Raw genomic sequence first — 23034 nt, 5'->3', positions numbered from 1 at the left:
ATCCAATTATGGATGCTTGCAACAAACTTAGAAGGCAGAGGGATGAAGGGACCTAGGTAGAGGTAGAGAAGGATGGACAAAGTGGGGAGGGGGATAGCAACAATGAAAAGAGACAAGAGAGAAATCCAGAGGAAAAGTGGAATAAATAACAATAATCATCAATGGTGGGTGGTGAACTTGGGTATCCCCAGGAAAGTCCCAGATTTCAGGAATGCAAAAGGCTCCTATGCACGTACTGGGATGATAGTAGTTTAAATACTAAGCAGCAAAGAGATAGAACAACTAGAGACTGCCTCTTGTAGCTACACATGACCCTAGTGAAGGGTGCTACCCATGCAGCTCAAAATTTTTAACCTATAAATATGCAAGGCATAAAAAAAAAGTAAAAGAAAAGAGCAGAGAATGAAGAAAGCCCCTTCAGAGACTACCTCACCATAAGAATCATTTCATCCACAGACCTTAAATCCTCGAACTATTCCTGATGTCAAGATGTGCTTGAAGATAAGACCCTAATATGTCTGTCCTCTGAGGGGCTCTGCCCTCACCTGACTGAGACAGATGCTGATACAGCTAAACATTTGACAGAAAACTGACAGCCACATAAGATGAGTTAGTCTAATGCCTAAAGGATCTTAAGGGGATTGGAAACAAATATGAAACACAAGAGTATCAATTAAGTTTATCCTTCAGAGTCTCAGGAAATTTACCAACGAGAGTATACTTGGCCAGTACATGGTTACTGCTATATAGATAGCAAAGCATATGGAGAAGACAACTGTCCAATCTTTAATCTCTGGAAAGGAAGGCAATCGGTCTTGTGGAAATGTCATATCCCAGAGAAGGGGGATGTTAGATGGCTAAAGTGAAGTGGGCATGTAGATGGAGGAGCACCATCATAGAAACAAAGAGCATCGGAAAGGCTTGGGGGATTCAAGAAAGAAAGAAGAGTTTGGGAAATGACTTTGAAATGTAAACAAATACATAGATTATTTTGCACTTCCAATGTTTATAATATAAGATATGTATGTTTCCAACAGAGATGTTCACATCTCTCTCCTTAATGACTATACAGTCAGTATTTGTAACATAGGTTTACTGAAAGTTGAAATCCAAAATTGTTGTGACTTACTTATTATTCGAATTTCACATAGATAAACCCATTCACTATTTTATCTTCTGCCCTTGTAACTATAGCAAATATTTAGTTACTTGATAGAAAATTAAAAAAAATTGTCTTTCTACTCCATTAGTTTTCCATTCAATGCCTCAAATGTCTCTCAATTTAACTGTATGTACTACATTCCCTTCATTGTTGCTCTTTTCCCTGTCTCTTCACAGTTGATATTCCTGTTCCTGACTGTGTCTTTCAGCAATACATAAGTACACTTGCACTTTTCAAAATAAGGACGGTCTGGTTCATACTAGACACTTACACAAAACTGATCATACAGATACACAGTTTAGAGAATTAACATTTAGATTAAAGTGAATATGTAACTCAATTTTCCTTTTTGATCTGGATTAACTCATCTAGGATGGCATTCACAAGAGGAATTCTGATTTATTTTCATTGGTATTGGGTTTAAAATACTTGTGCATTATATACTTCCTACCTTGGATTAGTCCGGCATACCACACACAGAACAGAACAAATCAATTAATTGTAGGATATGTGCATGTATGTGTCTAGGTCATTCCACAGTAACTCATGCTAAATGTTTGAGAAGCAAATCTGTTCAAAGATAGAATGACCTCCCTTTTTTGCATGTTTCTTAAACATACCAAATCACCTCACATTGCACCAATTATTTATACCTCTGGGCTACAGATTAAATTCATTATATCTACCATTAATCTCTCCATAGGGATTAAGAGCTTATTGATAAATAATTTTGTAGTCTTTAGATTAGAATTTTGTCCCAAAACTCATTAAGTATTTATTGTTCTGTAAATTCAAACCTAAGTGGTATTTCGGAAATTTGAGTTTCATGGTCAGACTTCGTCAGCTAAATGCACTCTGTCCATTGTTGGCAAGTTCAAGCTATGCTTCCTGAATGTCATGTTTGCTGTGACTACCTAGTTGTACAGTCATGGGATACGCAAGTGAGTTCTCATATAGTTTTCTCAATACTAAATTGATCTGATCAGAATCTGTGAAGTGACGAATCAATCTCTTTGTGCTGAATGTAGGTTGCCAAACTCCCTCTGGATAATTTTTGAATAGCATCTTGTACTTATGCATATGCTTTTTAGGTGGTTTCTCATTATCTATTAACACTCCACATAGATCTGGAGCATTATATTATTGTAAGTTTCCAAGCCAAGTGATTACCTGTCCTGGATTAGAATCGTCTGTGAGTTTCTAGATCAATGTGTGTAATCCTAAGGGATTATTCTTGATATATTATCATCTATGGATGGTGTAATATCTACAACGTTTGATACACAGCCTTTGATACACCTTCCATCACCTGTGTAAAATAAAATTATTTACAGCAGAGGGATCCTGTAATATTTAGGCTACTACATGAATCCCTTGGCTAAAATATGGCTATACATGCTTATTCATGCCTAAAAGACCCTTGGGGAGACCCACCTGGCTAAAAATGTCAATTGCTACTCAGATGTCCACTATGTGTACAGTCTGAGGAAGAGTCACTTCAGTTCATGTTTGGAACTGAAGAATACTCAGCCATTTTCCAAACGGAAAAAAAAAACAAGTTACTTAGATAAGGATTGAGAGAATGCTTTTATCTAGGTAGAACATTAATTTTAGCCTTTCATACAAATGTGTGATGTGCAGTATTTTCAACACTGTATTTCAGAAGGAATTATATACTTTTGGGTATGGTCTCTCGGACTAGCATATGATATCAATATAGTTGCTGTGACAGATTTTCAAGTACATATGAAATCTGAGGACTCCAACAGAGTAACTCTAGCTCAAACATATATCCTTCATGTTATTTGTGACCCACACTGGGAACACTTACTACATGTATCAGAGTTCTGACTCATTTTAGTATTTTTTTTTTGGTCTCATGCTAACTTTTGATGCTTCCTTTCTCCAATAGAAAAGTTAGTCAATGAGTCTGTATACCAGATATCAGCTGCATTATCAAGCGTTGGTTGCAATTTCCCTCTGCTGAATTCACAGCCACGAGGAAGTGTTTCTTATGAGATGGCCTTGATCTCTACAATGTCGATTATTGTTGTCTGTCTTTCTCTGACTCTCTCAGTTCTCTTAAGGTTCCTACCAGGGAAGAAATGGCAATGATAGTGAGAAGTGATATTTGTGGACCCAGGATAGACAAAATCCACCAAAGTTTCCTTTCATGTGATAAGAAAATAGTGGACAGTGTTTATATTCAACTTAGTCAATGAAATGCTCTCCCTTTATACCCTGTATATGTACAAAATTTACACAATTGTATTGGCTTGTTAGCTATGCCTGCTTACCCAGCTTGCCCAGTTTTCAGGCTGTGAAGAGGAGACTTTGTTCTCAGCAAGGGATCAGGTAGTGGACAAACATCTTACTCTTGCTCACTGTTTCCCTGTTCCTCCAAGGTAAGCAGCTTCTTTCAAATGGATCTCCATTGTCCATAATATCCCTGACTTCAGGTCTGAAGCTATGAGCCCAGTCAACAAGAAAATCTCCATAGCTAAGAAAAAGTAAAATTTTTCATTATTTAATGCTGAGGTCGAGGGGCAGATACTATAGTGACTTTCTTTATTCTAAGATCTTCTTGAGACAGGGAAGGGGGAAGAGCATTGGAGGAGGGTAAGTTTTGATCTATCTAGGGTTGCTTAACAATAATAGTAATAATAATAATAATAATAATAATAATAATAATAAGTAGTAGTAGTAGTAGTAGTAGTAGTAGTAGTAGTAGTAGTTTAGACTAGGAAGTTTATTCAGCATTTAAGAACACTGCCTGTCTTTCCAAATGTCATGAGTTCAATTCCAAGTGTACTCATCGTGGCATCCAACCATTCATAATGACAGGTGAGTCTGGTGAGTCTGACAGGTACAGTATAATCATAAAAATCAAATAAAATAAATCTTTAAAATGAATAAAAAACAAAAGTTTACTTATCTAAGTTTAAGTTACTGTGCTTCTGTAGCTGACCAACTTTCTGTGTTCCTCTGAGGACAGAAAATGCATCTCTCTCTATTAAAATCCAGAATGAGAGCTCACACACTGCTTGCCATATCTCGTCTGTTATTCAAACACAGCTTCTGCTTTTCTGAGAAATGAAATAGCTTCCATTACACTCCTATCCTACCTTCAAGTTCTACTTTTGAGAGGCACATCAGAAAAGTGTGTTTGTGCATGAGGACGTTGGAGTTGCAGTTTCTTCTGATGTGAGAATACTGGGTTTAACACAGAGGGGTCAAGACGATCAAGGAATGACTGGGTGTAATAACTATCTTTTGTTCAAATTCTGCTGATGCCATGGGTCAGTATTCCTGGAAGTTTACCCAACTCACAGGTTTTCTTCTTGAGCTCAATATTCAGTTTCTCCTACTTCTTAATCTGCTGAACTTGCTCATTGATGGTGGAAGGTTGGCATGATGCCTTCCCAGCAGACCCTGTAGATAAACACAAGGGAACATGCATATTAATGGCCCAGTCACAGGAGAGACCATTCTGAGTCCCCCAACAAAGCATGAGGAAAGGGGAAATCTACAGACACTTTGAAGCACTGAGAGAGTAAGAAAGCTCTTTTCAAGTTGGACCTATTAGCTACTCTCCTGCCTCCAACGATGATTGCTAGACATATGCAGGTAAGTTCTGTAGTCCATAGTTCTTAGGACAACCAAGCCCTAATCATGTATGTTCAAGAAAAATGAGTCTGAAATCTTGATACATTTCCAGGGGAGTATCCCTCTCTCTCTCTCCTTGTCACAACATGTCAATGAATGTACAATAATCGTCTGTAGATGAAGTCCTATACTCTACCCTGAGAGTCGAAGATTTATCTGTGTGGCTCCTATTGGATATCTTTCTCATTCAGAGTGAAATTAAGGAACTCATAGCAAACTAACTGCATGCTTGTCAATTTCTGGCCGTCTGCCAAATATTCATCAGATATTCTTGACGCTTGGTCCCTTCTTTAAAAGTCCAGATGTTTCAGACCATAAGTCCTGCTCCTAGAAGGTCTGACCCAAGCACAGCTTCTGCAGGAAGCTCCCCAGCAGTGGCTCAGGGCTTACTCTCTCTGCTTTACACCAGATTATTTATTTTGCACTTTTATAACAAGAAAGAAGTCCTAATATCATTTTTGTCTCTCTCTCATCTCTCCATGCACTCTGTTTTTCCTGTAAATAACTCGATAATCCTAGAAAACATGTCTGTGTCTAAAACAATAAGCATTAACAAAATATCAAAGGGCAGCTTCTGTTTCCATAACACTAGTGACATCACAAAGAATACCATGGAATTCCAGGCATGCAATAGTGTACCAGAGGAGTGTCCCCTTCAACAGTACATAACTATCCATTAACCAGATATTCTCCAAATCAACAAGCCAAGTTGGCCTTTCCAGTACCTTTGCTGAGACACAAGGGAAGACTTTCCATCACTCTCCCTTCTAAAAATGGAGATATGACTGATTAATTGAATTTTTCCTACCTTCATGTACAGATACTGAAGCCTAAACTTGCAAACAAAGCTCAGAAATTGTTCATCCCGACCTTACTATGCACACTGAAAATGACAATGAAGAAAGGAAGTTGAGAACTTAGGTCAGTATGATTGTCATTTATGCAACGATTCTGAACAGTTAATCACTCTAAGCGGACATCTTCTTTAGCTAAATGATCATTTTATCCAATTGCCTCATCCATTGCTCCTCCTAACTAATGCTGGAGAGTTGGGATTATGCCTTCCTTGTAGAGCTGGTACATAGATAAATAAAAATAAGCAAAGACTTTGGAAAGATCCACAGAGAAGTACAGTTTAGTTGAGGGAGTAAAAAAATTGGAATAATTATGTAAATTCAGGCAAAAACATTGTTCAGAGCCTCAAAAATAACATGTTTAGTCATGGGGTTCTTTATGATGTGAGCAGCAGTTCACAGATCAGGCTACAGGTGCATTGCTTAACATAGGTGCAATTTGAGACCTCAAAAACAGAGGAAGCATGATGAGTCAACCTTGGAATGCAATTAAGAAGTCATGCTGTACTATGGAGAGGTATCCTGCGGAGGAAAGAGACAGACAGAGACAAAGACAGACAGACAGACAGACACAGACACAGACACAGACACACACACACACTCACACACACACACACACACCAAAACAAAGCATCAGTCATGGGGACAAGTATGTTGTAGATCAATCATAAGGAGCTTCACCCATAGAATAAAAGTCAAATTCTTCTGTTGGGTGCCACATGTGACAACGTCTATACTCTTGAAAGGGTGTCACTACTACATTTCTGGAAAGCATCTATTAGAAACATACAGACAGGGAATGGTAAAGTAGGGTAGAGTCTAGGTATTATTAAACTATACATGTTTATTAAAGCCCCATGTAACCTTTGTCATGATGCTGGCAGTCTCAGCAAAGAGAAGCCTGACATGCATTTCTTGAATATCTAAAAATTTTCTTTTTATACATGCGTATTGGACTCTATGCTTGTTGGGGGTTGTTGAATATTCTGCATCTTCACAGTTGTTCTTGTCTAGTAGATTTGGATGTCAACTCTATTTCTAATTGTGGTTCTCCAGAGGACTCCAAGTTCAGATTACCCTGGGGTTTATGAGATAAGGAAGGGTATAAACTGGCAAGAAATACATTAACATTAGTAAAGACTGTTGTAGGATAGAGGAAAAAAATATGACAGAGAGGCAGAGAGAGAGACACATAGAGAGAATGAAAGAATATGCCTTATGTACATGAAGCCAGAAAAGAATTTGTGAATCTAGAAGACAAGGTATGATAGACTGCCTGTAAATCCCAGTAACTAAGAAAGGACCTTGGATCCAGTTTTGATATTGAGGCTTCATACAGCTTGGCCTTTGCCAATGTGAGACACACGATTTCAATGAGCAAATCCATAGACTGGAAAATGTAGTTATGGTGGTCCAGAAAAAAAAAACACAGAATTGTCCCCTCTGTCTGCTTCTCATTACTCTGATCTCCCGTGTCACAGGATGCTGAATGGTCTTCCACATACCCTCAGATGCTGCTCACAAGGAAGAGCAAATTTCTTCAACAATACTTCATCTGAGCCTACCCTTTGCTTGTGGATGGTACTCAGCAAGTGAACTGATAGGTTATACTTTTCCTAGCTGGGTGTTAAAGTTCAGACTTGAGCATCCCACTCTGTGATTGTCAACAGTTACATGTATCCATTGGGATGGCAGTGTCACAATGACTGCAACTGTCTTGTCACGCCTTTCACATGCTTCATGTGACTGAGTTGAAAGTCTGTCTTAGCTTATTTACAGATCCATGGGATGCAGCTTGGCTTCAAAGGCCACAAGTGTGACCACAGAAAACAAGAAAACAATGTCACAGTTCACAGTTATAATGTAGACATGTCGGGGTATTTCCTCCAAATTTTGTTTAAAAGCGGATTTTTTTTCTTTATTATCTTGAGTATTTCTTATTTACATTTCAATTGTTATTCCCTTTCCCGGTTTCCTGGCCAACATTCCCCTATCCCTGCTTTTTTACCCCTAAACCCCTTTGTATATGGGTGTCCCCATCCCTATCCTCCCCCAAATACCGCCCTCCCCCCAACAATCACGTTCACTGGGGGTTCAGTGTTAGCAGGACCAAGGGTTTGCCCTTCCACTGGTGCTCATACAAGGTTATTCATTGCTCCCTATGAGGTGGGAGCCCAGGATCAGTCCACGTATTGTCTTTAGGTAGTGGCTTAGTAACTGGAAGCTCTGGTTCCTTGGCATTGTTGTTCATATGGGGTCTCAAGCCCCTTCAAGCCTTTCCAATCCTGTCTCTCATTCCTTCAACGGGATTCTCGTTCTCAGTTTAGTGGTTTGCTGCTGGCATTTGCCTGTGTATTTGCTGTATTTCGCCTGTGTCTCTCAGGAGACATCTACATCAAGTTCCTGTCAGTCTGCACTTCTTTGTCAAGCATATTCTTTTACTGAAGATTATGCTACTCTTTCTAGAAGGCCACTTTATGGCAGAACATTTGGATTATGCCCCATCCACACTTTATAGATTTCTTACATAGACTTCTTTCAGTGACAAGGTTTCTGTAAATTGCATACAAACTAACCATTTAAGGACACAAACACAAACACATACACACAAAAGATACACAGGTACACAATGACACACACACACACACAGTGTGCAGGAATAATAGAGATTTGCATGTTGAAAAAGTTAGGACAGTGGATCTAGAATATAAAATGTGAAGGGTTCCACTAAAATCTAAGACCATAGGATGGAGGATGGGAAAAAATTGTGAGGTGTGCTTTCCCTACAACTTGAATACATTAGCAATGAAATATGAGGCATCAGAACTGCATGGTCAAACAAAGACCAGAAATATACACAGTCAAATGAATGCAAATACAGCTCATCTCTCTGATCTCTAATGGAAGAGTTCAGGTGTTTCCCACACATCTCCTGCATAGTATTTATTTGCAGTCCAATTCTAGAACACCAAAGGATATTCAAGAACATATAAAGAGCTGAAGCCAGAATGTCAGCATTCCCAGAGATCAGAAGAGAAGGGAGTTCTGTTTTCCTCTGCTTCCCTTAACTATGCTTCAGAAAACGAAGGAGACAGCCTCCTCAGGCATATGCACATCTGCAGAGGTTGTAATTTGGCTTTAAACATCTTAGCCTGTAGTTACACAAGCCAGGATGAAAACTACAAACTCCATCAGCATACAGTTGATGTGCCCAGGATCACTCCTAAGTCTCTCTAGACCTACAAGTGTAGATAAACATGCCTTATAGGAATAGAACATGGTTGTTTAGTTCCCTCAATTACTGTTCAGGACAGGTACAGAAGACAGGAAGGAGCCAGTCCCTCTTCTATTTCTCTAATTGATATTTCTTCAATGTAGTATAAAACTGCCTGCCAAGGAGACTGTCTTTAGGACAAAACAGCAGGAAACAGACTGGGAAAAGTTCTACACCAATCCTACATCTGACAGAGGGCTATTACCTAATAAAAACAAAGAACTAAAGAAATAATGATTCAGAGAGAAAATAATCCTATTAAAATTGTGCTACAGGACTAAGCAAAGATTTCTCAACTGAGGAATATCAAATATCTGGGAAGGATCTAAAGAAATGTTCAACATATTTAGTCATTAAGGAAATGTAAATGAAAACAACTCTGAGATTCCACCACATACATGTAAGTATTGCTGAAATAAAAATTCAGGAGACAGCAGAAGTTGATAAGGATCTCAAGTGAGAGGAATGCTCCTTTTTTTGGTGGCACAAAGAACTGGTTCAACCACTCCTGAAATCAGTCTGGAGATTCCTCAAAAAATTGGAAATTGCAGTGCTTGAGGAACAGATATACATCTTTTGGCATATAACCAAAAGATGCTCCAACATACAAAAAGACACATCCTCAATTATGTTCATAGCTGCCTTATTTGTAATACCCAGAAGCTAGAAGAAACCCTAATGGCATTCATCAGAGTAATTGTTATGGAAAATGTGGTACATTTACACAATGGTGTACTACTCGGCTATCAAAACCAATTATCTCAAGAAAGTCATAGACAAATGGAATGATCTAGAAAATATCATACTGATTGAGGTTACCCAATCACAGAATGGTATGAAATCACACATGGTATGAAATCACCGAAAGTGAATATAGGCACAAAAGCTCAAATTACCCAAGATGCGGTCCTCAGACAACTGGAAGCTCAAGAGAGGACATACAAAATGTGCATGCTCTACTCCTTTTTAAAAGGTGGAGCAATAATATATATAAATTTAGAGCAGAGACTGAGGGAATCCCATTCAGAGCAGGCCATACATGTGGAAAAATATATACACATCAGTCACCAAAACTAGAAAAGATTGATAGAGCTAAGAAGTGCATGCTGCCAGGGACTGTATATAGATCTTCCCTGTGAGACACAGCTAGAGTATATCAAATACAGAAGTGAATTCTAGAGGCAAATATGTGAACTGAAAACGGATAGTAAGGGGAGTTATAGAAAAAGAGGAGTGGGGCCGGTTAGGGATCATATGGGCAAGTAATAGGGAAAGGAAATAACATTTGAAATGTAAATATAGAAATACCCAAATAAAAAGGAATAAAATTTGCTAAAACTAAAAAAATTAAAGAAATTAAAGAAAATAACAGTGCCAGGTATTCACAGCTATTGACTCAGAAATGTAAAGCTCATTGTCAGGGAATGAGAGCAGAGTAATACTAGTGGAAAGACAGAGATGATGAAGACTCAAGTAGAAACACTTCTCTCTCCCAGATATCAGTGTCAGACACAAACTGCACTATAGGGATCCAAAGCATGGAAGAGTTTACTCTGAGTGGAGTACACAATACTTGTCTTTCCCTTCTTTGTTAGGACCTTATTCTTCTTGACATAAAGAATAAAGGATATGAGCTATCAGGAAATCAACTATGCTCTGCCCATCACTTGGTTTTGGAATACAAAAAAAAAAAAAAGGATATAAACACTCTGACTTCCAGGAACGATAAGAACAGGGAAGTCCAGATGCTTTTGAGCTCCCAGCTCCTGATTCCCATATGTGTAAGGCTCACATCAAGGCCAACTCTTTAAATATCCCACTCAATTCCTACTAAGGACTCTCTGAGCTATCCCAAGTATAACATACTTCTTCCTTTTTTTATACAAAGACAGAAGGCCAGCTTCCTTCTCCCCTTCACTGTTGTCATTATCCTCTTTGTTCTCCCTCCCATATGGGTGTTTACTCTGAATTACAGGTCAATTAGTAAACCCTAGAGGTACTGCAGGAATATCTGAGAGGCTGTTGCAGCCACAACAACACTTGTGACATCGCAGAAGAAGTTAGGGGAGTCCAGGTTACAAGATATACTTGAGGGAGAGCCTAATAATGACGTCACTGTGAACTGCCATGTCCTACCTGCTAAACAGTTTTCCTTACATTGATCAGACTTGGCGTGCCCTCTCCAGGTATCTCTCTTGTGACTCTGTGGAAACCTTTATGTTGTCCATCTCTCTAAAGCTGTAGAAATCTCTTTGCTTCATTAGTGGTTACATGCTTTGAATGGAGAAAGGTAGCCAGGGCTTGGCATGGGTATAAAAGATTTAGGAACATGGAGTGGGGGAGAATCTTCTAGATAATAATTTTTCCCAGGATCATTCCTGTGACATACAGAAAAATTTTGTAGGTTTTCTGTTTCCCAAAGGCCAGTATTCTCCCTACAGACATTTAATTGAATGAATATTGTGCTTCACTTTCTTACTGTACATTCCTTGATAGGGGACTTTATAAATATTCCAGAATGTGTACTCAAAAATTCTGTTTTACGATTCCATTTTTTTTTGCAATGATTTTGGCAACAAAGAGGGCCCAACATTAGAGTGAATATAACAGTGTAAATATTGTGTACCTACCTCAAATGATAAACTCCCAAATCCTTATTTTTTTTTTTTTATTAACTTGAGTATTTCTTATATACATTTCGAGTGTTATTCCCCTTCCCGGTTTCCGGGCCAACATCCCCCTCCCCCCTCCCCTTCCTTATGGGTGTTCCCTTCCGAACCCTCCCACCATTGCCGCCCTCCCCCCATAGACTAGTTCACTGGGGGTTCAGTCTTAGCAGGACCCAGGGCTTCCCCTTCCACTGGTGCTCTTACTAGGATATTCATTGCTACCTATGGGGTCAGAGTCCAGGGTCAGTCCATGTATAGTCTTTAGGTAGTGGCTTAGTCCCTGGAAGCTCTGGTTGCTTGACATTGTTGTACATATGGGGTCTCGAGCCCCTTCAAGCTCTTCCAGTTCTTTCTCTGATTCCTTCAATGGGGGTCCTATTCTCAGTTCAGTGGTTTGCTGCTGGCATTCGCCTCTGTATTTGCTGTATTCTGGCTGTGTCTCTCAGGAGCGATCTACATCTGGCTCCTGTCGGTCTGCACTTCTTTGCTTCATCCATCTTGTCTAATTGGGTGGCTGTATATGTATGGGCCACATGTGGGGCAGGCTCTGAATGGGTGTTCCTTCAGTCTCTGTTTTAATCTTTGCCTCTTCCTTCCCTGCCAAGGGTATTCTTTTTCCTCATTTAAAGAAGGAGTGAAGCATTCACATTTTGATCATCCGTCTTGAGTTTCGTTTGTTCTAGGGATCTAGGGTAATTCAAGCATTTGGGCTAATAGCCACTTATCAATGAGTGCATACCATGTATGTCTTTCTGTGATTGGGTTAGTTCACTCAGGATGATATTTTCCAGTTCCAACCATTTGCCTACGAATTTCATAAACTCGTTGTTTTTGATAGCTGAGTAGTATTCCATTGTGTAGATGTACCACATTTTCTGTATCCATTCCTCTGTTGAAGGGCATCTGGGTTCTTTCCATTTTCTGGCTATTATAAATAAGGCTGCGATGAACATAGTGGAGCACGTGTCTCTTTTATATGTTGAGGCATCTTTTGGGTATATGCCCAAGAGAAGTATAGCTGGATCCTCAGGCAGTTCAATATCCAATTTTCTGAGGAACCTCCAGACTGATTTCCAGAATGGTTTTACCAGTCTGCAATCCCACCAACAATGGAGGAGTGTTCCTCTTTCTCCACAACCTCGCCAGCATCTGCTGTCACCTGAGTTTTTGATCTTAGCCAATCGCACTGGTGTGAGGTGAAATCTCAGGGTTGTTTTGATTTGCATTTCCCTTATGACTAAAGATGTTGAACATTTCTTTAGGTGTTTCTCAGCCATTCGGTATTCCTCAGCTGTGAATTCTTTGTTTAGCTCTGAACCCCATTTTTTAATAGGGTTATTTGTTTCCCTGCGATCTAACTTCTTGAGTTCTTTGTATATTTTGGATATAAGGCCTCTATCTGTTGTAGGGTTGGTAAAGATCTTTTCCCAAGCTGTTGGTTGCCGTTTTGTCCTAACCACCGTGTCCTTTGCCTTACAGAAGCTTTGCAGTTTTATGAGATCCCATTTGTCGATTCTTGATCTTAGAGCATAAGCCATTGGAGTTTTGTTCAGGAAATTTTTTCCAGTGCCCATGTGTTCCAGATGCTTCCCTAGTTTTTCTTCTATTAGTTTGAGTGTGTCTGGTTTGATGTGGAGGTCCTTGATCCACTTGGACTTAAGCTTTGTACAGGGTGATAAGCATGGATCGATCTGCATTCTTCTACATGTTGCCCTCCAGTTGAACCAGCACCATTTGCTGAAAATGCTATCTTTTTTCCATTGGATGGTTTTGGCTCCTTTGTCAAAAATCAAGTGACCATAGGTGTGTGGGTTCATTTCTGGGTCTTCAATTCTATTCCATTGGTCTATCTGTCTGTCTCTGTACCAATACCATGCAGTTTTTATCACTATTGCTCTGTAATACTGCTTGAGTTCAGGGATAGTGATTCCCCCTGAAGTCCTTTTATTGTTGAGGATAGCTTTAGCTATCCTGGGTTTTTTGTTATTCCAGATGAATTTGCAAATTGTTCTGTCTAACTCTTTGAAGAATTGGATTGGTATTTTGATGGGGATTGCATTGAATCTGTAGATTGCTTTTGGTAAAATGGCCATTTTTACTATATTAATCCTGCCAATCCATGAGCATGGGAGATCTTTCCATCTTCTGAGGTCTTCTTCAATTTCTTTCTTCAGTGTCTTGAAGTTCTTATTGTACAGATCTTTTACTTGCTTGGTTAAAGTCACACCGAGGTACTTTATATTATTTGGGTCTATTATGAAGGGTGTCGTTTCCCTAATTTCTTTCTTGGCTTGTTTCTCTTTTGTATAGAGGAAGGCAACTGATTTATTTGAGTTAATTTTATACCCAGCCACTTTGCTGAAGTTGTTTATCAGCTTTAGTAGTTCTCTGGTGGAACTTTTGGGATCACTTAAATATACTATCATATCATCTGCGAATAGTGATATTTTGACCTCTTCTTTTCCGATCTGTATCCCTTTGATCTCCTTTTGTTGTCTGATTGCTCTGGCTAGAACTTCAAGATCTATATTGAATAAGTAGGGAGAGAGGGGGCAGCCTTGTCTAGTCCCTGATTTTAGTGGGATTGCTTCAAGTTTCTCTCCATTTAGTTTAATGTTAGCAACTGGTTTGCTGTATATGACTTTTACCATGTTTAGGTATGGGCCTTGAATTCCTATTCTTTCTAGGACTTTTATCATGAAGGGGTGTTGAATTTTGTCAAATGCGTTCTCAGCACCTAATGAAATGATCATGTGGTTTTGTTCTTTCAGTTTCTTTATATAATGGTCACGTCGATGGTTTTCCGTATATTAAACCATCCCTGCATGCCTGGGATGAAACCTATTTGATCATGGTGGATGATTGTTTTTATGTGCTCTTGGATTCGGTTTGCCAGAATTTTATTGAGTATTTTTGCGTCGATATTCATAAGGGAATTTGGTCTGAAGTTCTCTTTCTTTGTTGGGTCCTTGTGTGGTTTAGGTATAAGAGTAATTGTGGCTTCATAGAAGAAATTCGGTAGTGCTCCATCTTTTTCAATTTTGTGGAATAGTTTGGATAATAGTGATATGAGTCTTCTATGAAGGTCTAATAGAATTCTGCACTAAACCTGTCTGGACCTGGAATCTTTTTGGTTGGAAGACGTTTAATGACTGCTTCTATTTCCTTAGGAGTTATGGGGTTGTTTAACTAGTTTATCTGTTCCTGATCTACCTTCGTTACCTGATATCTGTCTAGTAAATTGTCCATTTCCTGCAGATTTTCAAGTTTTGTTGAATATAGACTTTTATAGAAAGATCTTATGATTTTTTGAATTTCCTCTGAATCTGTAGTTATGTCTCCCTTTTCATTTCTGATTTTGTTAATTTGGACACACACTCTGTGTCCTCTCATTCGTCTGGCTAAGGGTTTATCTATGTTGTTGATTTTCTCAAAGAATCAACTTTTGGTTCATTTGATTCTTTCTATGGTCCTTTTTGTTTCTATTTGGTTGGTTTCAGCTCTGACTTTTATTATTTCCTGCCTTCTACTCCTCCTGGTTGTATTTGGTTCTTTTTGTTCTAGAGTTTTAGGTGTGTTGTCAAGCAGGTGACATATGCTCTTTCCTCTTTCGTTCTGCAGGCACTTAGCACTATGAGTCATTCTACTCTTACTGAAGGATGTATTTATTAAATGCAAAATTAGTTTTAAAAGAACTTAAAAGGAAAGTTTTTTTTTATTTTTTTAACTGTCCTATAAGAAATAAACTGTAGTTTGGTCATTTTGCTTATTAATGTACCAAGGAGTAATAATGTAAGGATATAATTCTGTGACATAGAAATTTTGCATACACAATAGTCATCCCATCAAATTATTCTTGTTATATTTGATTTTGCATTCCATTGCAATTCAAAATAAGTATCTTATATTTTCTGGCACTTTAGCAATAGGATATTCTCATTTCTCAAATAACATGTTTTTACATTTTTATCTCAAAATATTTAGAAACAAATTAGGAAAAATAAATGTACTACAGAGTTTCCTTTATGCCTGTACTTAATATCAAAATATATCCTGTAAATTTTAGCTATTTTCGCAATTCCATTCACCATTATACATCAGATTTATTCTGGCTCTACATGTTTGACAGATTCAGCCGCACAAAAATGGTTGTCGTTATCACAGAACAGACAAAAATGTTGGCAACTAAGAAGGTTGCAATAAAAACCAGTCAATTAGAATTAAAGGGGTAAGTAATGAAGAAGATCAATGCATGCTGGCTGGTAAACAGTACGGACCAACAAAACTGCACACGTATGAGCTTTAAATTTTAAGTAAAATATATTGTATGGAAATATGAACCCGTTCTAAAATGATAATCCTTATATCCTATTAGAATATCTAAAATATTTATATTATTCTTTTGAATGTATAAGGTTATTTTAAGTTTTATAGTGAGTCTTTTCTTAGAGGCACTTGTCTCTTTACATTCTTGTTTGCTTTATGATTAGAGAGTGGAGAGCCTGGATTCCATCCCTCCACTATACCACAGCACGTTTAACAATTTTTAAATGAATTCATTTCCTAATTTTATACTAAGTGTGAAAGTCATACACACAGATAGTACTGCTTCATATAAAGAATTATATTCATAGTATTGCATTCAATCAATTAATAACTTTATATTTTCACAGTTTAAAAGGATGTTTGTATGTGTCTGAAAATACATGGAAGATACCTGTATCCCAACACTGACCCAATACTCTCTATTGCTGTCTTATCCCATAAAAACCTTTTTGAGAGTATATCAAGCTATGTTGAAAAATATGCCAATGATTCTTCAACCAATAAATCTAATAAAAACAGCTGTCTATTTTTCTTTCCAATGATTCTGTGTGTTCATATAAGAAAATGGAACTATTATTTCAATTGCATTTCTTTAAAAACATGAAATACTACAGTCTGCTGACCCTTGCCTTTCATATATAACAAAGATTCTTGAATCTTTTAAGTTAAACCAGCATCTAGAAGCTCTCTCATTTCTTTGAGGTAAGCCTCCTGCTCCTTTCTCACTCATTTCCTTCTTTTCTTATTGGAAATTGTTTGTATTTACATTTCAAATGTTATACCCTTTCCTGTTTCCCCTCTCTCCCATCGACCCTTTCCATGTTTCTGTGAGTTTTGTACGATTACTGCCTGCCTACTCACACCTCAACACTCTGGCATTCCCTACACTAGAGAAACCAGACTTCATAGGACCAAGTCCTTTCATCCTATTCATTCCAGAAAATGCCATGCTCTTCTATATATGAGGCTGAAGCCATGGATACCTCCATGTGTACTCTTTGATTGGTATTTAATCCCTCACTTCCTTCTTCATTCACTGGACAAAAGCTTATTATGATTCACTGCTGTCAGTGCTGTCCTTGCAGTAGGGAAAACAATGGTCAGTGATCCTGGACCTCAGTAAGCTGAATGTTCAGACAAATGCATGAACACATGTAACCAGAGCTTGGTTCCCACTAAAAAAAAACATGCAAATATTTTCCAAATGTTGTGTAATGAACACTTGCCGTGGGGTTCAATGCTGTTTCAAAATACTATTGCCAGTATTACTTGGTGGCCATCTCCATGAGTGAGTGGGTCATCATTTATTTGAGATTATTTATTTAGTGTTGAATATTGAGAGCCTCAGACAAATTTCTTCCAGCAGATCTTTACACACACACATGGTTCTTTATTTGTTTTTTGTTTTCTTTGGTTTGGTTTTGTATCAATATATATAGAGCACAAAACTTAGCACGCTATCATTTTTGTACAGTACTCAGCATCTCTGGTGTGTGCCTGTCACACCCTCTCTGACCCAGATCTTTTTGAATTTATGGAGCTGAGATGCCATGCATTTTACATATAGTAACCATCTTCCTTCTCTCTCCTCCCAGACCCCAAATCTCCTGCTTCTTACCACTGTTGATAAATACTTTATATACACTGATATATGCAGGACCAGAAAATACCTGTCTTTTTTGCTATTAACTTGGCATCCTCAGGCTCCTTCCATGCAGCATATGTCAAATGCCTGAGTGATATTACACCCCAAGGAGAGCCTAAAGCTGATAACTCTACAAACTAAAACTTTATTTTTTCCAAATATCACTATTTGTTGATGACTCTTAAAAACTTTAACCTCCCTGTAGCCCTCCAGGCACCAGCGGTAAAAGAAAGGATGGGGGCATTGTGGAGTGGGGGTGGTGTCCCTCTTTAGAAAGGTTCATTGGAGCAACTCCCATCTGTGTTCTCTGGAAACCAGAATTTCAGTTCTCAAGTTGGAATAGGCAGCTTGTTCCATTAGCAAACATTTCATGAATACACTAGTAGTTCTGGTCTGTAGACTTGTCATAACAAACAGGAAAGAGCAGCAGTGGCACAATCTAGTATAACAGCCAGGCTTCTGTCAGTCACCTGGACAGAGAGACATTCTATGTTGTGGTTCTCTCAGGGAACTGAAGATCAACAGAGACTCAAGATGCAAAAACATTGTTCCTGCTGCTTTATTTGTTTGTCATAGTCTGTATTGCCAGATTTCCCTTGGAAATATATAAGGTGTTTGAAACGTTTGCTGCTACAAATATATTACTGTTGCTGAGTAATCCTGTACATCATTTTCTCCTCAGAGGGATAGAGACTATTCCAATCCTTTATAGCTATTGCCTCTAATGGTGAAATGGGTAATCCAATATGTGATCAGAGGAGATGCTTTTACCATGTTTCCAAAATAATAAGTTTAAAAACCTGTGAGCTTTAATGGTACTGCAAACTCTTAAAACCACCTCAATAGCAGTTACTTATTCTTACTCTTGTATGTAATAAAATAAAGTTAGTTAAAAAAAGGTGAAAACAAGGTGTTTTTGAATGTGTAAGCCTGATGGTGCCTTTGATCAAAATGATAATTATCAAAACTATGATTTCAAGCAAGTTTATAAACTAATGTTTGCTAGATGTGAAGCGCCTATTTTATTATTCCTATTATGTTTGGCTAAAGGCACATGGCATCTAGTTGTAGGGATAAGGAATCACTTATTTTTGGAGAAAGTGTATGAGTGAGTTAGAGAAGTAAAGGACATCATTTCAATCCCCAAGTACATAGAAGTCGGATTGGTAGAACCATCATCATGTTAAACAAGCATAAATGAGTACTAAGACAGAGCCATTTAGCAATAACATCATTTTACTCTTATTTGACTAAACCATATACATCATGCCTAGGGAAATTCTTTTAAAGCAAGGATTTTGCTTTTTAAAAGCATGTATGTATGTATGTATGCATGCATGCATGTATGTATGTATGTATGTATGTATGTGTATGTCTATATGTGTATGAGTATATAAGGACATATGTTTATATATTGTACATATATTTATATTTGTATATGTATATATGTATATATTTGTATATATGTGTATGTGGCCACATGTATATATGTGTGTGTGTATATATATGTTTATATATGTGTGTACATATATATATGTGTCTGTACGTGTATATATGTAACATACAAATGCACTCTATTTTCTAATTTTATGAAACAATTCTGATGTATAATTAGTACTCAAGAATTTTAAAAGCTGCTTTATAAATTTTGATTCAGGTTAAATTTCAGTTCAGAAAACAGATTCAATAAAGATAATTAATTTTTATGCTATCAAATTTCTCAACTATTTCATAAAAACACAAATATTTACTTTAGTTATGTGACTGTATATGTTTTAGCATGAAACATGACTAATTAGCTTTTCCAGCATGTGATATAATTAGAGGATAATACTAGACCTATGTGAGGGAAAAATATATCAAAGTACTGCAATATGTGATAGATCAGAGTGATAGATAGATAGATAGATAGATAGATAGATAGATAGATACATACATACATACATACATTCATACATACATACATACATACATACATGCATATTTACACTGATTAAAGATCACAGATGATATTGTCTACTTTCCTGTCCATCTCCGCTAACCTCTACCCCTCACCTTTTATAGTGATTGTCCCCTCCACATTGATATCCCCTTACTTAATGTCCCAGACAAATAAATATCCAAACTTTTAAAATTGGTTAGAGTGCTAAACCAAGAATTCTCAACTGAGGTACCTCAATAGCTGAGAAAAACATCAAGAAATGTTCAACATCCATACTTATCTGAAAAAGGCAAATCAAAATGAACCAGAGATTCTACATTACACCAATCTCAAAGACTAAGATAAAAAACTGATGCAGTAGCAGAGTAAGCTAGGATGTAGACAAATGGAACACTCCCTCACTGCTGGTGTTATTAGTACCTGTAGAGCCACTTTGGATAGCAATATGGACGTTCAGAGAAAATTGCAAATAGCTTTACCTGAAGACCCAGCTTTACCACTCACTTCAACACATATACTCAACCTTGATCCACATACAAAAAGGACATGAGGTTTAACAGGTTCACAACAGCCTTACTTACAATAGTCGAATGCTGGGCGCAAGCGTGATTTACCTCAACTCCACTGAGGAATAAATAGAGAAAGTGTGCTATATTTAAACAAAGGAACACTACTCAGGTATTAAAAATGAGGACACCAAGAACTTTGTAGGCAAAGGGATGGTGCTGGAAATTAGTGAAGTAACAGAGATCAAAAAGGACATAACATGGGATGAACTTAGTGACAAATGGATGTTAGCCTTAAAGCTCAGAACTCCCATTATTGAGAGCATTTATCACATGAAAGGTAACATGTTAGGAGGCCAGATTGCGAATCCTTGCAAACAACTTAGAAGGGAGAACAAAATAATCATGGAAGGCAGAGGGACGGAGGGACTTATTTAGAGGTAGAGAATGATGGACAAAGTGGGGGGAGTTGCAACAATGAAAAGAGACAGGAGAGAATTCCAGAGGAAAAGTGTAATAAATGACAATAAACATCAGTGGTTGGTGGTGAACTTGGGTTTCCCCAGGAAAGTCCCAGGTGCCAGGGATGCAAGAGGTTCTGATAAACCTAATGGGATGATGGTAGTTGAAATACCAAGCAGCAAGGAGATAGAACCATTAGAGACTGCCTCCTGTAGCTAGACTTGCCCACCAGTGAAGGAATGGTGCTTCCCACACAATTCAAAATCTTTATCCTATATACATCCAAGGTCTAAAAAAAGACAAATACAAAAACAGAGCAAAAACTGAAGGAAAGGCCCTTCAGAGACACACCACCATAAGAAACATTTCTTCCACAGACTCTAAATCCTGGCCCTATTCCTGATTTCAAATGTGCTTACAGATAAGACCCTAATATGTTTGCCCTCTGAGGGGCTCTGCCATCACCTGACTGTGACAGATGCAGAAACACCTAAGCATTTGAGAGCACCTGACAGCCACAAAAGAAGAGTTAGGGGAATGCCTTAAGTATCTGGAGGGGATTGCAACCCAATTTGAAGAATAACAGTATCAACTAAATATAACCTCCAGAGCCTCAGGAAATTTTCCACATCCTAGAGTATGCTTTGCCCAGTCGAAGACTTCTGCTACACAAATAGCAGAGTATATGGTGAAGACAACTGCCTCATCTGCCATATGTGTGAAGGGAGGCAATTGGTCCTGTGGAGACTTCATATCCCAGAGAAGGGGGATGTTAGAGGACTAAAGCGGAAGTGCGCATGTAGATGGGGGAGCACCATATTAGAAAAATGAGGAACAGAATAGCTTAGGGGATTCAAGAAAGAAAGACCAGTTTGGGAAATGACATTTGAAATGTAAGCAAATAAATAGATTATTTTACATATATAATGTATATAATTAATATTTTTAAACAGCAGAGATATTCCCGTCTGTCTCCTTAAGGACTGTATATTTCATTATCTGTACTATAGCTTTATTGAAAGTTGAAATCCATAAGTACTGTGAGTTTCTTATTATTGAAATTTCACATAGAAACACCCAATCAATGTTTTATCTTCTGTCCTTATAGCTTTAAATCTTTAGTTTGACAAAAAACATAATTAAATAAAAAAATAGTTTTTATTTCTGTTGCATATGGTTTTCATTCAATGCCTCAAACGTCTCCCAATTTAACTGTACATCTCTGCATTCCCTCCATTGTCATACTCTTCCCACTCTCTTCACATTTGACATTCCTGTTCCTGACAGTGTTCCTCTGCAATCCATAAGTACATTTGTACATCACAAAGTGAGGATAGTCTGGACCACATCCCTTGACTTTTACACTAAACTAATCAAACTGATACAGTGTGGAGAATTAATATTCAGATTAAAGTGAAAATATATCCCATTTTTCTCTTAGGTCCGGATTATCTCATCTATGATGACTTTCACATGATCCATTCATTATCCTGAAAATTACATGCTTTCCTTTTCCAATCTGTAAAAGCACCACATTTTCTTTATGCATTCATTTGTTAAAAAACAACGTGAATATTTCTAAATATTCAAGAGTCTCTATACTAGCATGAATCAACATTTGGATATATTTTCCTCGCGTTATATCTTTAGGTGCATACATTTCCATGTTCCTGAAGAAACATCATACTGATTTCCAAAGTTGCTGTTGAAGTTTGCATTCCCACCAGAAGAATATCATTGTTCCCCTCTCCCCATAACACAGCAAACATAAGTTGACTCATGTGTTATAAAACTAAAATTTCTGAAAGGGAGGAAAAAAATCTCAGAATAATTTTGATTTGCATTTCTGTATTGTATAAGGATGATAAATATTTCACTTTCGATTCTTAGTCACTTGAGTTTCTTCACTTTTGAATATTTTGCTTAGACATGTAGCCAAATTTAATTATGTTTTCTTGATATATAGTGTTTTAGTTTTTTCTATTATTATTATTTATAGAAGCCTGTTTTTGAACATGTACATGGAAATAATGCTTACTATTTTTGAAAATAGCCACTTTAAACTTATTAAGATCAAATTATATAATGTACGTATTCAACTCACAGAATTGGCAGATCTGTTTTAACCAAGCGAAATCATAAGGTCGCTTCATGAAGTATCCCTATATAATAAAATATTTTCTATGTACATAACATTGAGGAATAGAGTTCATATATTTTATTCTTTGAGAATTTCCGCCAATGAATTTTGATGATAATCTTTCCATTTATTTTACCCACTCACTCTATTTCTTTGAATCCTAAATTTGTATATCTTCTACATTAAAGTACTGTTTAATAACTCTATTATAAACCCTTACAAATAATTTTTTTATGTACAGCAGTTTTTAGGCCTTTTCACTGCATTCTTGACTGTTGACTGGCTTGAAGCTTTGCAGGAAACCACAGCTGCTATGTGACATGAGGGCAGCACCTCTTGTATCAAGAAGACGCTTTATGTCTGATCCCATCCACAATTTTGGGGACCT

General features: G+C 37.5%; 1 long non-coding RNA gene across 1 annotated transcript; it reads right to left on the bottom strand.

Moving 5' to 3' along the window:
- Positions 1-3465: 3465 nt before the first annotated feature.
- LOC134484752 (uncharacterized) lies at positions 3466-5136 on the bottom strand. Its single transcript, XR_010062499.1, has 3 exons — positions 4965-5136; positions 4493-4594; positions 3466-3662 (listed from the first exon to the last, which is right to left on the bottom strand). It is a non-coding gene; the product is annotated as an uncharacterized LOC134484752 (long non-coding RNA).
- Positions 5137-23034: the final 17898 nt, after the last annotated feature.

This window comes from Rattus norvegicus (assembly GCF_036323735.1).
Source record: "Rattus norvegicus strain BN/NHsdMcwi chromosome Y unlocalized genomic scaffold, GRCr8 chrY_unlocalized_46, whole genome shotgun sequence".
NCBI classification, from domain to species: domain Eukaryota; kingdom Metazoa; phylum Chordata; class Mammalia; order Rodentia; family Muridae; genus Rattus; species Rattus norvegicus.
The sequence above is the reverse complement of the archived record's forward strand: the minus strand, read 5'-3'. Positions and strand labels throughout refer to the sequence as shown.